We start from the raw sequence: 16,574 nt of genomic DNA, 5'->3' as shown, positions 1-16,574 counted from the left end.
CCTTGTAACCGACTCCATGTAAACCCTAGCCCTCTCCGGTGTCTATATAAACTGGAGAGGATGGTCCTTAGAAGGCCGATCACAATTACAATCATACCATCATAGGCTAGCTCTTAGGGTTTAGCCTCTATGATCTCGTGGTAGATCTACTCTTGTACTACTCATATCTTCAATATTAATCAAGCAGGAAGTAGGGTTTTACCTCCATCGGGAGGGCCTAAACTTGGGTAAACATTGTGTCGCTTGCTTCCTGTTACCATCAGCCTAAGGCGCACAGATCGGGACCCCCTACCCGAGATCCGCCGGTTTTGACACCGACATTGGTGCTTTCATTGAGAGTTCCTCTGTGTCTTCGCTGCAAGGCTTGATGGCTCGTCTCGTTTTCAAGGATGACATCATCTCTGGAGGAACCCTGGTTGTAGGCCAGATCCTCCGGCTTGGCGGCTTCATTATGGCGGCCCCATTGGTTGTCGCGCCAACGATGGCCTCTCGGGTCATCACGCATAACCTTCGCATCAATTTGGAGCTTGCCGAACAGATGGATCTGGTAGAGCTCTCCTCTCTTAATGAGCTCCTGTATCGCATCGCCGCTTTGGGAGTCACTACAGACTATGACCAGATTGGGCTTAAACCCGACCAGAGGGACATCAAATCCCCGCCGGCGACCCATGAGATAGCGGTAGTGGAGGAACCACACACGGGTCGCCCCTCAACTTTGAGGACGAATTATGTCCGGATCACCGAACTCAGTAAGGCGAACACCTACTCAAAGGAAGACATGACACGATTCCCGGACTTAGAGTCGGGCATCGGGCCGAAGAGATCGGGTGATACTCCGGACCTCGAGCTGCCGGACTCGGAACCTTCCGTGCCCCCGGGTGTCAGATCGGATCAAGATCCGGATTCGGCCAACGACACTCGCTTGTACTTAAACCGTCTCTCCCGCATCAGGAAAGAGCCCCTGGAGACGGTACACCATTACTTGGCCAGATTCCTCCTTGCGCTTAACAAGGTCGAGGACCTCCACGAGGAGGACGTAGTCTCACTTTTCTACAAAAACTGCACAAACAAAGGACTCCTTAATGCTATAAGCCGCCATGACATAGCACACTTTGCGGACTTAGCGACCATAGTACAGAAGTACTGTGCGATGGAATGCGCCTGGAAAACCCAAACAGAATTTTGGGATAGTACGGCCCTCACCAGAACCTTGGTTCGAACTAAACGATCGAACTCTCGTAAGTCGACCAGTTCAATTCCCAAGAAACCAAAACCCGCCCCAGGGTGTGGAACCATATTGGAAGGATGGCTCAATGGGCCATGTAAGCTTCACAGTACGCCGGACGCAATACCAACCCATAGCCTTAGGGCATGTTGGATACTCCGGCAGGTAGCTAAGAGTGGCGAGGATCTCCTCGAGAGCCATAAAGCCGAACAACAACCCGCCAAGGAACACAATTCGGTACTAACAGTCTTCGAGACTTTCACCTCAAACAATAGGCGCAAGCGAGCCCATCGAAGCTCTACTGAAATGTGCCATGTGGTAAAAGTAAATCCGTGGAACGACACTGCTATAACTTTCAATGCCAGTGACGATCCCCAATTCCAGACCGCCCGGGCACCAGCCGCTTCGGTCCTTAGTCCAATAGTGGACGGCTTTCGGCTCACTAAAGTGCTCATGGACGGCGGAAGCGGATTAAACCTGATCTACGAAGAAACACTAAAGAAGATGGAAAATGATAAAGGCCGCATTGAGCAAAGCGGCACAACCTTCAGGAGAATTATCCCTAGTCGGGAGGCACGGTGCGCGGGGAAAATCACACTTGATGTCGTATTCGGCACCCCAGAGAATTACAGGTCCGAAGAAATCGTATTCCAAGTGGCCCCTTTCAGCAGCGGATACCACGCCCTTCTAGGGCGGGATGCGTTTGCAAGCTTTCAAGCTATACCCCATTACAGGTACATGAAGCTTAAAATGCCCGGACCCAATGGAATCATCACTGTAGCTAGTGATCCGGACGTCGCACTCCGCACCGAAAACAAAACCGCAGCACTAGCCTTGGAAGCACTGTCTGAAGCCCTAGCAGCGGAGGAATTAACAATGCTACGCGCCACCGTGGATAGGGACGACGTGATACTCGACAAAAGACCCAAGTCCACCTCATTTAAACCCGCAGATGAGATAGTCAAATTCCAAGTCCACCCTACGGACCCCACGAAGACAGCCTCCACCAGGACACAGTTAAGCCCCACTATGGATGCCGCACTGCGAGACTTCTTACGCGAGAATTGGGACATTTTCACCTGGGACCCATCGGACATGCCGGGCATCCCGTGTGAATTGGCCGAACACAGCCTTAACATACTAAAGGGATACAAACCCGCCAAACAGACCCTAAGGCAACTTTCAGAGCCCAAACGACAAGCGATGGGGGAGGAGCTAGCCAAGCTACTTGAGGCCAGATTCATCAGAGATATCAAACATCCGGATTGGCTGGCAAACTTGGTAATGGTAACAAAGAAGGACAAATCCTGGCGCATGTGCGTTGACTTCAAAGACCTTAACAAGGCTTGCCCCAAGGATCCCTTTCCCCTTCCTCGCATCGATCAAATCATCGATGCCACAGCAGGACACGACTCGCTATGTTTCCTCGACGCATACTCTGGATACCATCAAATAAAGATGGCAGAGTCCGACCAAGCTGGTACAGCTTTCATAATGCCATATGGCCCTTTCTGCTTTAACACTATGCCTTTCGGGCTCAAGAATGCTGGTGCAACCTATCAATGCATGATTCAAACATGCCTGGAAAAGCAAATCGGCAAAACAGTGGAGGCATACGTGGACGATGTAGTCATAAAAACAAGACACGTCGAAACCCTAATAGATGACTTGAGGCTTACATTCGACAACCTACGAACATACGACATCAAGCTGAATCCGGAGAAATGCGTTTTCGGCACCCCCTCTGGAAAACTGTTGGGCTTCATCGTTTCCAATAGAGGAATTGAAGCTAATCCGGCAAAAATCCGAGTTTTGTCACAGTTGGCTATACCAACAGACCTCAAACACATCCAGAAACTAGCTGAATGCATGGCTGCTTTGAGCTGCTTTATCTCCAGGTTAGGAGAAAAGGCATTGCCTCTTTACCGCCTTCTTCGGCGCACCGAACACTTCGTGTGGACGGATGCAGCCGCGACCGGACTTGATGAAATAAAGACCTTATTGGCCAATAATCCAGTCCTAACAGCGCCAAATATCGGCAAACCTATGCTGTTGTACATAGCTGAAAACACATCAAGTTGTAAGCACAGTACTGGTTGTCGAACAAGAGGTTGACGGATAAAAATTCCTGCTGCAGAAGCCGGTTTACTACGTATCCATGGTCCTCACCCCATGCAAATCCCGATACCCACACTATCAAAAAATAGCATACGCGATCTTCATGGCATCCCGAAAGCTACAACACTATTTTGAAGAGTGTTTGATTATGCTGGCCTCCGAAGTACCACTAAACGATATAATAAATAACCGCGATGCCACGGGCCGGATCGCTAAATGGGCCATCGAGCTCCTTCCATTCAACATAATATACAAGCCTCGGCGGGCTATCAAGTCGCAAGTATTAGCTGACTTTGTCGTCGAATGGACGGAAGCTGAACTCCCTAAAGAGTACGACGCATACTCTAACTGGATCATGCACTTCGACGGCTCTAAAATGCTGGCCGGATTGGGAGCAGGCGTAGTCCTGACGTCTCCCACCGGAGACACGGTCCAATACGTCCTCCAGATATTATACACAGACTCCAACAATGCAGCCGAATATGAGGCTCTGTTGCACGGTCTTCGGATGGCAGTCTCTATGGGCATTCAACGCCTAGAGGTGCGCGGGGATTCAAACCTTGCAATATCCCAAATAAACGGAGACTTTGATGAAAAGGATCCGAAAATGGCGGCCTACCGTAATGCCGTCTTTAAAATGTCAGCTCAGTTCGAGGGGCTCGAATTTCACCATGTGGCTCGAGAAAACAATCAAGCGGCAGATGTACTTGCTTGCATCGGTGCTAAACGTGACCCTGTCCCACCTAACATATTCCTGGAAAGGTTGTTCAAGCCATCCGTGGAATGGGAAGGGGAGTCCGGCAATACCAGCACGGATCCGAATACATCCCCAGATTCTGAACTAACAGACATAATTGGAGGCTCTACCACCGAAATAACAACATCAGCCCATGAAATAATGTCCGTCATCGCCCCGTGGACTGAACCCTTCTTGGCCTACCTAAATAGGCAGGAGCTCCCCGAAGACCAAAATGAAGCACGCTGCATTGTCCGGCGTTCCAAAGCTTACAAAGTCCATGAAGGGGAACTCTATAAGAAAAGTGCGACCAGAGTGCTTCAAGGTGCATCTCCGAAGAGGAAGGGCGGCAGCTCTTGGCTGAAATCAATGCCGGACTGGGCGGACACCACGCCGCGGCTCGAGCACTAGTCAGCAAGGCCTTCCGTACAAGTTTCTATTGGCCGACGGCCCGAGCAGACGCACAGGACCTTGTCCAACATTGCGTCGGTTGCCAGCTCTTTGCCAATCAGAATCATATGCCCCCTACCGCTCTCCGAACAATCCCCATAACTTGGCCCTTCGCGGTCTGGGGGTTGGACATGGTTGGACCCCTTAAAGGGGGAAGCCACAAGAAAAATACCTATCGGTCATAGTAGATAAGTTCACCAAATGGATAGAAGCCAAACCAGTGAAACGACTGAATCCAGACCAGTAATTGGCTTTATATCCGGGCTCGTACACTGATACGGTGTCCCCCACGGCATCATCACCGATAATGACTCAAATTTCACGGCCGACGAAGTGAAATCTTGGTGCGGCAAAATGGGCATTAAGCTCGACTATGCTTCCGTCTACCATCCTCAAACAAATGGCCAGGTCGAACGTGCAAACGGTCTCATCATGAGTGGCATTAAACCTAGACTATTGCGATCCTTGATAGAGTCGGACACTCATTGGGTCGAGGAGCTCTACTCCGTACTCTGGGGGCTGCGGACCACGCCAAATCGCACCACCGGATATACACCATTTTTTATGGTGTACAGTGCGGAAGCAGTACTACCTTGCGACATAATACATGATTCACCACGCGTACGCATGTACGAAGAAAAGGAATCCGATATAGATCGGCAGGATAACTTGGACACCTTGGAGGAGGAGCACGATGTTGCTAAGGCCCGTTCCACATTCTATCAGCAACAGGCTCGACGGTACCAAAGCAGAGAAGTACGGGCCAAAACATATAATATTCGCGAACTCGTTCTGCGCTTACCAGAGAAGAAGAAGGACAAATTCAAAACCAAGTGGGAAGGCCCCTTCGTCAACGACCAAGTTCTCATCGGAGGAGCGTACCGCTTACGTAATGCGTTCGATCACAGACTCGAGCCGAACCCATGGAACGCGGCCAGACTCCGGAGATTCTACGCCTAGTGCCGAACACAGTGTTTGTCTCTTCACCTCCTCCTTTTTATTTATGCTCCCTCCCTCTTCCTTTCTTGATCTTTTTCTCTTCAAACAAAGTATTTTCATACAGTACGGACTCCCGGATTATTCCGGCCGCACTATGTGTGTAAACGGTACCTGGGGGCTTCCTATACGGAAGCTAAATATAAATTACTCCGAAGGCTTTTTGCCCATCACACATGAGTTTATTTTTATGTGTGCCTTTTCTTCACCATTATATGCATCGATATGACTTAAGACGTGGCCAAGCTGGGTTGCCTGGCTCCTGTGTTTATGGCCTACATTCCCGTTAATTCGGCTAGGGCATAAGGGGAGAACCTCTGCGATTGTTACTGCCGGTTGAGCCGGATGTGCACCTCAGATTGGGTGAAGCCGAAAGCTAGTTTCCTTAAGAGAATATTCGGTCAGTGAACAAAAGATGTTTTTGTTTATCATAACATAAATCCCCAGAAGTTTTGTATCATGCGCCTTTGTCCGCAGTCCGGGCATGTGCTTTGCCGCATGCACCCCCAGGGAAAGGAACCCCTAACGAAACTATTCTCCCTGGAAGATGTTTCTTACTATCCATGTAATATAACATAACTAGTTGGGTACTTGTCTGTTCAAGCACTAATGACCCCTACGGCTGGTCTCCACGCATGCCCCAGTTTTGTTTAACTGAGCGGGTATTCAGACACACCCCAGACTATAGGATCCAGAGGCTAAAGCGAAAAGGTCCGCCATGACAAATGATTTTAATCCGACTAGGGGATACTTATGCCCTTAAATTACACAGTCACTTGGACTGACTATATTCCTCCTCTATGTCATCCAACAGGCTATCTAGTTTACAATCCTGTTGAGAATACTTAGCGGCCAACGCTCCCTGGTCATATACCAGACTTACGGGAATTTCTTGCACATCGGGCCCAGCCGGTCCTACTTCGGCCATATGGTTTGGGTCCAGCTTGGTGTAGCGCGTCTTCACCATTGCCCAAGCTTCTCTTGCACCTTGCCGGCATGCTGATATCATCTACAGCTGGAAGCGCCGCCGGTCTCCTTGAAGCAGGTCCACAAGCTCCCCTATGCCATTTGGCAGGGGGCTTGATGGCCACAAGGCCTGAGCAATGACGTGCATCACCCGTCGAGCTCACTCGTGCAACTGTGAAAGTTCTTGCAGTACATCACCTGTAGATGAGGGCATCTCCTCCTCGAGGCGACCAGCTAACATTCCTACAAGCAAAATTCTTTCAATACACTTCCTCGCCGAACTATCATACAATTTGTCTATGCACTCACCATAAATGCCGCGTTGAAGCCTTTTATTCTCCTTTACGGAGTCCGCCAGCTGGGCGCGGACGTCTTTTAACTCTACGTCCAGCCAGACATTGGCATCTTGAAGATTGTTCTTCTCCTGCCGCACTTGCGTGAGTATGCGCTCGCCAGCTTTTAGTTGCCTCTGGAGATGCAACTCATCATCTCTCTCGCCCTCCGGATTCACTCCGGGGTTATCTACAGAATTTTCTGTTTGTCACACCAGCCAGTTACTAACTGGTACATTTTCGTACAATCGAGATAAATGATTACCGTATGAGGCCTTCTGGGATTCCTATAGCTTGGCAACTGTGGCCCTTAGTTGGGTCTTGCACTCTTCTAGCTCCCGAGACAATTGCTCATTCTTATCTACAAGAACCTGCGCATAAATTAATACTTAAAACTGTTGTTCCAACCGTTCCAAGTCTCAGGGGCTACTACTATCCATACTTATCACAATTTATTACCCGTATATCTTTGGTATACTGGTTCGTCGCTTGGGCAAGCCCGCCTTGAGCATCCAGGATGTATGTGTCCGCCGAATTGAAGGCATTAAAGGCCTCTTCAGAAAAGATGTTGTTCCGAAGCACGGCCCTCCGGCGCCGGTGATTCATGGCGCTCTCCACTTTGGAGTTTGTGGCTGAAAGCATATCCGCATCCTCTGTCAGAGGACTATGCGGCATTGGCCCTACGTCCGCCTCCTCTCTCGAAGTTGGTTCTGGAGCCCGACTAGTGGAGGCGTGGTTGGCAGGATCCCCGGATATAGTCCGGATACCCCTCTTCCTGCCAGGATGTAAAGGGTATTGTTACACTTCAAGTAGCAATAATTACATGACAGGTTGTTTCCTTACCTTTGTAGAGGCGTGTCGGCCCTAACCGCCTTGCTCTTGAGCCTACCCAATCCGGACGCCTGTGGCTGACGGGTGCCTAGGGGCTCGGCCCTATACTCCGAGCATCGTTTCTGCAAAAACACGACGCATCAGGGAAAAAAGCGTGACATCAGGAAAGAGTCCTCTTTGGAGGATCGAGTTTTCGGCTTGGCTTACACGCGACGAAGGTAGCAGTCCGGGATAATCAGCAGTAATAGCCACTGAGGCGCCGTCACGGCTCGCCCGATAAAATATCCCGTCGACAAGATCCACGGCCGCATCCGGGTCTTCTTCGAGTCCTTGATCCAGGGCCCTTTCAGGGTCCTCTGCCTGCGGGGAAGGGCTGGAGATTCCTTCTATGGCCCTCCTCAGTTCCTTCTTGGAAATATTGAGGCAGGTAACCTTAGCAAAGAACGCCACAATAAGTGAAGCGAGAACATAAATGATGACTTACCCAGTTTGGGGGATTGTACATGGAGAATCCGTCTCGCGGTTTGATATGAAGGAAGTCTTCCTCTTCTCCTTTGTATAGATCGGACAACATCCTTGCGAACACAGTGGCGGAGTCCGGACCCTTACGGCCGCAGCGGGTGGCATCGTCTGTCCCGTTGTAATGCCACATGGGATTGCCCCGATATTGAAGCGGTTGCACTCCCCGCATTATGCATATTGCCATGACCTCGACTATCGTCAGTCCGGATTTGGCTAGTAACTTTATCCTGCTCATCAGGAAATGTATTTCCCTGGAATCCTCTTCTTGGGGGCCTTGGGGGCGCCAGCTTAGACGTGCCCTCGGCGGGGTGTTACTGAACTTGGGGAGTCCTGTCCGGACTGAATCCGGAAGGGGAGTGAGGGAGTCCTAGACTAGGGGGTGTCCGGATAGCGGAGCTATCATCATCAGCCGGACTCCAAGACTATGAAGATACAAGATTGAAGACTTCGTCCCGTGTCCGGATGGGACTTTCCTTGGCATGGAAGGCAAGCTTGGCAATATGGATATGTAGATCTCCTACCATTGTAACCGACTCTGTGTAACCCTAGCCCTCTCCGGTGTCTATATAAACCGGATGGCTTTAGTCCATAGGACGAACAACAATCATACCATAGGCTAGCTTCTAGGGTTTAGCCTCCTTGATCTCGTGGTAGATCTACTCTTGTAATACCCACATCATCAATATCAATCAAGCATGACGTAGGGTTTTACCTCCATCAAGAGGGCCCGAACCTGGGTAAAACATCGTGTCCCTTGTCTCCTGTTACCATCCGCCTAGACGCACAGTTCGGGACCCCCTACCCGAGATCCACCGGTTTTGACACCGACATTGGTGCTTTCATTGAGAGTTCCTCTGTGTCGTCACCGATAGGCTCGATGGCTTCTTCGATCATCAACAACGATGCAGTCCAGGGTGAGACTTTTCTCCCCGGACAGATCTTCGTATTCGGTGGCTTTGCACTGCGGGCCAATTCGCTTGGCCATCTGGAGCAGATCGAAAGCTACGCCCCTGGCCGTCAGGTCAGATTTGGAAGTTTGAACTTCACGGCTGACATCCGCGGGGATTTGATCTTCGATGGATTCGAGCCATAGCCGAGCGCGCCGCATTGTCACAATTGGGCGTCGATCGTGGAGTTCACCGCTGCGGACATCTTTCAACACTCACCTTTCAGCGACGTCTTGAGTTCGCTAAATTATCTCTCATTATCAGGAGAGCACTGGCCGGACTGCGGTCAGGACAGTTGGGATGCGGACGACGAAGAAATTCAAAGCCCACCCACCACCCACTAAGTAGCCACTGTCGACGATCTAACCGACATGCTAGACTTCGACTCCGAAGACATCGACGGTATGGACGACGATGTCGGAGACGACCAAGAACCAGCGCCTACTGGGCACTGGAAAGCCACCTCATCATATGACATACACATGGTGGATATCCCAAAGGATGGGAATGGCGAAGGAACAGCGGAGGATGACCCCTCCAAGAAACAGCCCAAGCGCCAACGTCAGCGGCGCCGCTCTAAATCCCGCCACAGATAGAATGGAGATTCCGGCACCGGAGATAATAATACCCCAGACAGTGCCGAAGAAAACCCCTCCAGCAAGATTCAGCACAGGAGGACGGAGACGCCAGCCCTCATGAGAGAACAGCAGACGAAGAGGTAGAGGATTACATGCCTCCCTCTGGAGACGAGGCAAGCCTTGACGACGACGAATTCGTCGTACCTGAGGATCCCGTCGAACAAGAGTGTTTCAAACGCAGGCTTATGGCCACGGCAAACAGCCTCATGAAAAAGCAGCAACAACTTAGGGCTAATCAAGACCTGCTAGCCGACAGATGGACTGAAGTCCTTGCGGCCGAAGAGCATGAGCTCGAACGCCCCTCCAAAAGCTACCCTAAACGCAAGCTGCTCCCCCGATTAGAGGAGGAGGCATATGAACCTGCATCACCAGCAAACAATACGGCTGACCGACCACCCCGTGGCCGCGACAGAGAGGCCTCTAGGCCCTCCACCAGAACCGTACCTCGGCATCGCTCGAAAAGAACAAGGCCACAGGGGAATGCTCCGGACTTGCGAGATATATTGGAGGATAAGGCAAGACAACCAAGATCGATCTATGGATCGCGTGGGCGCCCCATGATACATGACGACAACCGTCGCGCCGGACACAGTAAGTCAGGTCGGGCCGAACACAGTAGACAAAGCTCTTTTGAACTCTGTCGTGATATCGCCCAATACAGAGGCGCCGCACACCCACTATGCTTCACAGATGAAGTAATGGATCATCAAATCCCCGAAGGGTTTAAACCCGTGAACATTGAATCTTATGATGGCACAACAGACCCCGCGGTTTGGATCGAGGACTATCTCCTTCATATCCACATGGCCCGCGGTGATGATCTCCACGCCATCAAATATCTCCCACTCAAGCTTAAAGGACCAGCCCGGCATTGGCTTAACAGCTTGCCAGTAGAGTCAATTGGGAGTTGGGAAGACCTGGAAGCCGCATTCCTCGATAACTTCCAAGGCACGTACGTGCGACCACCAGACGCTGACGACCTAAGCCATATAATTCAGCAGCCAGACGAATCAGCCAGACAATTCTGGACACGGTTCTTAACCAAGAAAAACCAAATCGTCGATTGTCCGGATGCGGAGGCCCTCGCGGCCTTCAAACATAACATCCGCGACGAGTGGCTTGCCCAGCACCTGGGACAGGAAAAGCCGAAATCCATGGCAGCCCGCACATCACTCATGACCCGCTTCTGCGCGGGTGAGGACAGCTGGCTAGCACGCAACAACAACCTCAGTAAAAATTCTGGCAGTCCGGATATCAAGGACCGCAATGGCAGGCCGCGTTGCAACAAAAACAAACGCCGCATTAATGGCGACAATAGTGAGGATACGGCAGTCAATGCCGGATTGAGAGGCTCTAAACCCGGTCAACGGAAAAAGCCATTCAAAAGAACTACTCCGGGTCTGTCCAATTTGGACCGAATACTCGACCGCTCGTGCCAGATACACGGCACCCCCGAAAAGCCAGCTAACCACACCAACACGGACTGTTGGGTATTCAAGCAGGCAGGCAAGTTAATTGCCGAAAACAACGACAAGGGGCTGCATAGCGATGACGAGGAAGAGACCCGACCGCCGAACAATAGATGACAGAAGGGTTTCCCCCCACAAGTGCGGACGGTGAACATGATATACGCAACCCACATACCCAAAAGGGAGCGGAAGCGTGCACTCAGGGATGTATACGCGATGGAGCCAGTTGCCCCGAAGTTCAATCCATGGTCCTCCTGCACAATCACTTTTGACCGAAGGGACCACCCCACCAGCATCCGCCACGGCGGATTCGCCGCATTGGTTTTAGACCCAATCGTTGATGGATTTCACCTCACCAGAGTTCTGATGGACGGTGGCAGCAGCCTGAACCTGCTTTATCAGGATACAGTGCACAAAATGGGCATAGACCCCTCAAGGATTAAACCTACAAATACGACCTTTAAAAGCGTCATACCAGGTGTAGAGGACAATTGTACAGGCTCAGTTACATTGGAAGTGGTATTCAGATCCCCGGATAACTTCCGAAGCGAAGAGTTAATCTTCGACATAGTTCCGTTCCGCACCGGCTATCATACTCTGCTCGGACGCACCGCGTTTGCAAAGTTCAACGAGCTACCGCACTACGCATACCTTAAGCTCAAGATGTTAGGCCCTCGAGGAGTCATCACGGTCAACGGAAACACTGAACGCTCTCTCTGAACGGAGGAACATACAGCGGCTCTCGCGGCAGAAGTACAGTGCAGCCTCTTAAGGCAATTCTCGAGTCCGGTCGTTAAGCGACCGGACACGGCTAAACGCGCCCGGAGTAACCTACAACAAGACCACCTAGCGCGTTCTGAGCACGCGTAGCAATGCGGCCCCAACCCCAGCCCCTACAAAATTTCAAGACGGGTCCTTCACGTACATCATTACGCTCTGAAGATACCATGGGCATAGGGGGAGGGGCACGACCACGATAGGCCCAGAATGCGGCTTAACCACACCAGGGGCTCTCAAGTGTGTCGTTCTTTTTTCTTTTCTTTTTTTTACCCACAGGACCCCGTTCATCAGAGGCCCTGTCCAGCAGTAGACCTGCCGAACTCATGATGCAACAGCCAGGGAAGGAGAAAGGCTACGACGAATATCCAGGTGGTCTCCATTATGAGCATTAAATCTGTTTTATACACCATTCCGCAGCCTACCCCTGGAGGGGGACATGTTTAATAGTCCCATCCCTTGCTTATCGCACCATTTGTAACGTTCTGCATTCATAGCAGTATTTCTTGAATAAACAATGCAGCACCTTTTTGCTTATAATTGCATTCCTTTCTTATACATATGTTCATTTATGACATGTTGCATCCGTACACTTTGGTACGGCTAAATACACCAGGGGCTTATGTTTCCCGCATCATGGTGCGATAAGTCCGAACACTTTCACAAGTGCGGCACCCCGAACTTATAGCATTATATGCATCGGCTCCGAATCATGTCTTGGGTCAATAGTTGGATTTGCCCGGCTCCCATGTTTTGGTACCTTATGTTTCGTTGTATCGGCTAAGGTAGCACTGGGAGAACCACCGCGATTGCGCCCCAGTTGAGCTGGGCGAGCGCCTTAGTGGAGAAAGTTAAAACTGACCGTCATGATGAGGCGAGAGCCGGTCGCTGTTTGAGAGGTTTTTTCGAGTCCCTAAAGAATTATGCCACTTAGAGCGAGGAACCGGCTTTGTCCGGCCCAGGCGTGGATAGCACCCCAAATTCGGCCTTCCGAACACTAGGGGCTTCGCCGAAATTTAAAATTATAGAATTCTATGGCTAAGTGAGAGTGTTCAAACATTATAAGTCCGGTTGCCTTGTTCGTTGTGTTGAGCGCCTCCCTAGATGGACCCAAAAATGGGAACAAGATTGCTCAAATTTATCCCGAACACCCCAGCACTCGTGGCATGGGGGCCGAAGCCGACGACTTGCCATCTCTCAGATTTGATAAACGGCCGAACAGAAGGTAATATTTTAAATTAACAAGCGTTGCTTAGCGCATATGAACAAAGTTTCAGCGCACAGGATAACAAAATGAGAGTCTACTCAAATCTTACATCTTTGGAGCACTCACCCACAATAGTGCAGGCACCCTTCAGAACAGTCTTATAATACTTCTCGGGCGTATGATACTCCTTGCCCAGCGGTGGCGCGCCCGTCACAAGCTTCTCAGCATCCATCTTGCCCCAGTGCACCTTTGCGCGGGCAAGGGCCCAACGGGCACCTTCAATGCAGGCGGAGTGCTTGATGACTTCAACCCATGGACACACATCCACTAGCCCCGCACCAGGCCGAAGTAGCTCCCAGGCACGGCCTCCTTAGGCCATAGCCGAACTATGAGGCCCCTCATGGCCTGTTCGGCCACCTTGTGGAGCTCGACTAGCTGCTTCAGCTGGTCGCTAAGGGGCACCGGATGTCAGGCCTCAGCATACTGAGACCAGAAGACCTTCTCCGTCGAGCTCCCCTCCTCGGCCCGGTAGAAAGCGACAGCATCGGACACGGTGCGAGGAAGATCTGCGAACACTCCTGGAGAGCTCCGAATTCGGGTAAGTGATAGGTAATTCACACTCACATGCTTACTTTGCATGAAAAATGCCTTACCCGCTGCTATTTTCTTCAATGCCTCAATTTCTTGGAGGGCCTTGTAGGCTTCGGCCTTAGCGGCTTTGGCACTCTCAAGAGCCGATGCAAGCTCGGACTCTGGAGTCTTCGAGCCATGCTCCAGGCTCTCATGTTTTTCCACGAGATCCTGGAGCTCTTGCTGTACCTCCACCACCCGCGCCTCCTGCTTCTCTCGCTCGGTGTGCTCCGCGGCCTCATTACGTTCGGCCGCGGACACCGCCTCCTTCAGGGTCGCCACCTCGGTCGTGGCACCTGCAATACCCATGTTATCCTTGTCAATTTTGTTGCAACCAAATCCTTTTCTGTAAGGTACAATCTTAATACGGTGTTATTCACCTTCCTTGTCCTCGAGCTGCTTCTTGGCACGGCCAAGCTCGTTCTCGGACCGGTCGAGGCTTTGCTTCAAAGTATTGACCTCTGCAGTCAGTGCGGCAGAGGTCAGTAGCACAGCCTGCAACCCCATATTGACATATTTCATGGCTCCTGCGTCTGTCTTTTTAGATCCTCAGTCCGGCTTTTCTTTCCGAATACCGAATCGAGCATCAGGGGCTACTGTCTATGCGGTACTATTCTACATATATCAAAATTCTTACCTCAAAGCCTGTTAGAAGGCTACTGCAGGCTTCGGTCAGCCCGCTCTTGGCGAGCTGAACCTTCTGAATCACCGCACACATGAAGGTGCGGTGTTCCTCTTTGATGGAGGCGCCGTTGAGTGCCTCTAGCAAGCTATCCGGCGCCTCCGGTTGGATGGAGGCCGCTGGCGTCGCGGTCTTGCCCTTCTTATGAAGGGGCCGCCCGTGGGACTCCGGAGCCACTTCTGGTTCCAGTGCGGAGTCCAGCGCCAAGTCCGGGAGGTTGCCCTGCGGCACCTACGGGGCCTCCTCCTCCTAGCGGGTCCCTTCCCGGGATCCCACCTCGGCATCGTCTGCATCACGGGGGGTGGAGGCGGTCGGAAGGGAATCCATATCCGACGCACCCAAGGACCCGATCGACGAAGCGGGAAAATCATGCTTGGGCGGACTGCAGGGTTGTATGCGGCATTAGAAATACACTATGTGGCGAAAAGAAAAACCATGAAGTTATTCGGGAGTCCGGATACTTACGATCTCGCCAGGGGCTTGGTCCTTGGAGGCCAATCCTCGTCGTCATCACTGGCATTGGCAGAGCAGTCCGGAGGAAGAGTCTTTCCCTTCTTGGACCCTTCGGCCTCCCTCATTGGGGAAGCTTTCCTTTTCTTCCCTCCCCCCGCTGGGGGAGAGGCCTTCTTCTTCTCCTCCTCGCCTTTGTGCGAGGAGTCTGCCTCGGAGTCATCGTCCGATGACACCTGAAAACGGGAACTCTTCGGAGTGCCTGCGGCCTTCTTCTTGGCCTTCTTCTCCGGCACCAGGTGGCGTGCCGGAGCTAGCGGCCCTGTTAAGCGGGCGTCCGCTGGGTCCTCTGGCAATGGGGCCGGACAGATAGTCTGTTCAGCCTTCTTCAGCCAGTCCTGTCAAAGGAGAGGGAGTTTAGATCCCGCATAGAGTCAAACTATGGAAAACAAGTGTCCCGTAAAGGGAAAAATCACTTACCTCGCTAGCCGGACGCTGCGAGCTGAATCCGCGATCTTCGGTAGCAGAGGCGGGGGCCTCGGCGCCTTTAAACAGCACCCTCCAGGAATCTTCATACGTAGTGTCGAAGAGCCCGCTCAAAGTCTGGTGTTGCGCCGAATCGAACTCCCACATACTGAAGCCCCGTCGTTGGCACGGGAGAATCCGGCGGATGAGCATGACCTGGACTACGTTGACAAGCTTGAGCTTCTTGTTCACTAGCTTTTGGATGCAGGCTTGGAGTCCGGTCAGCTCCTCCGAATCACCCCATGTCCGGCCGCTCTCTTTCCAGGAGGTGAGCCGTATGGGGATGCCAGATCTGAATTCGGGGGCCGCTGCCCATTCAGGGTCACGCGGCTCGGTGATGTAGAACCACCCCGATTGCCACCCCTTAATGGTTTCCACAAAAGTGCCCTCAAGCCAAGTAACGTTGGGCATCTTGCCCACCATGGCGCCTCCGCACTCCGCTTGGCTGCCCTTTACCACCTTCGGCTTGATACTAAAGGTCTTGAGCCACAAGCCGAAGTGGGGCTGGATGCAGAGGAAGGCCTCACACACGACAATAAATGCCGAGATATTGAGGATAAAATTCGGGGCCAGATCATGAAAATCCAGGCCGTAGTAGAACATGAGCCCCCGGACAAAGGGATGGAGTGGGAAGCCCAGTCCGCGGAGGAAATGGGGAAGAAATACTACCCTCTCGTGGGGCCTGGGGGTGGGGATGAGCTTTCCCTCGTTGGGGAGCCGGTGCGCGATGTCGCTGGACAGATATCCGGCGCTGCGCAGCTTCTGGATGTGCCCCTCCGTAACGGAGGAGGCCATCCACTTGCCTCCCGCACCGGACATAGTTGGAGAAGGTTGAGGTGAGATGTGCGGACTTGGGTGCTGGAGCTCGAGTTCACGGAGATGGATAAGCCAAGGAGGAAGAAGGTGCAGGTAAAAGGGTTGGATCTTTATCCCCTTATATGGGCGGACGAAAACATGCATCCCCGCTGGCCTGATAAAACTCGCTTATCTCCCAAGCACCGCAATCAATGGCGCGGTTGGATTACCCACGTCCGTATTGATGGGAATCCTGGAATAAGGGGAACACGATCTCT

This window comes from Triticum aestivum, chromosome 2B (genome assembly GCF_018294505.1).
Source record: "Triticum aestivum cultivar Chinese Spring chromosome 2B, IWGSC CS RefSeq v2.1, whole genome shotgun sequence".
NCBI lineage: Eukaryota > Viridiplantae > Streptophyta > Magnoliopsida > Poales > Poaceae > Triticum > Triticum aestivum.
This window is presented reverse-complemented; position numbering follows the sequence as displayed.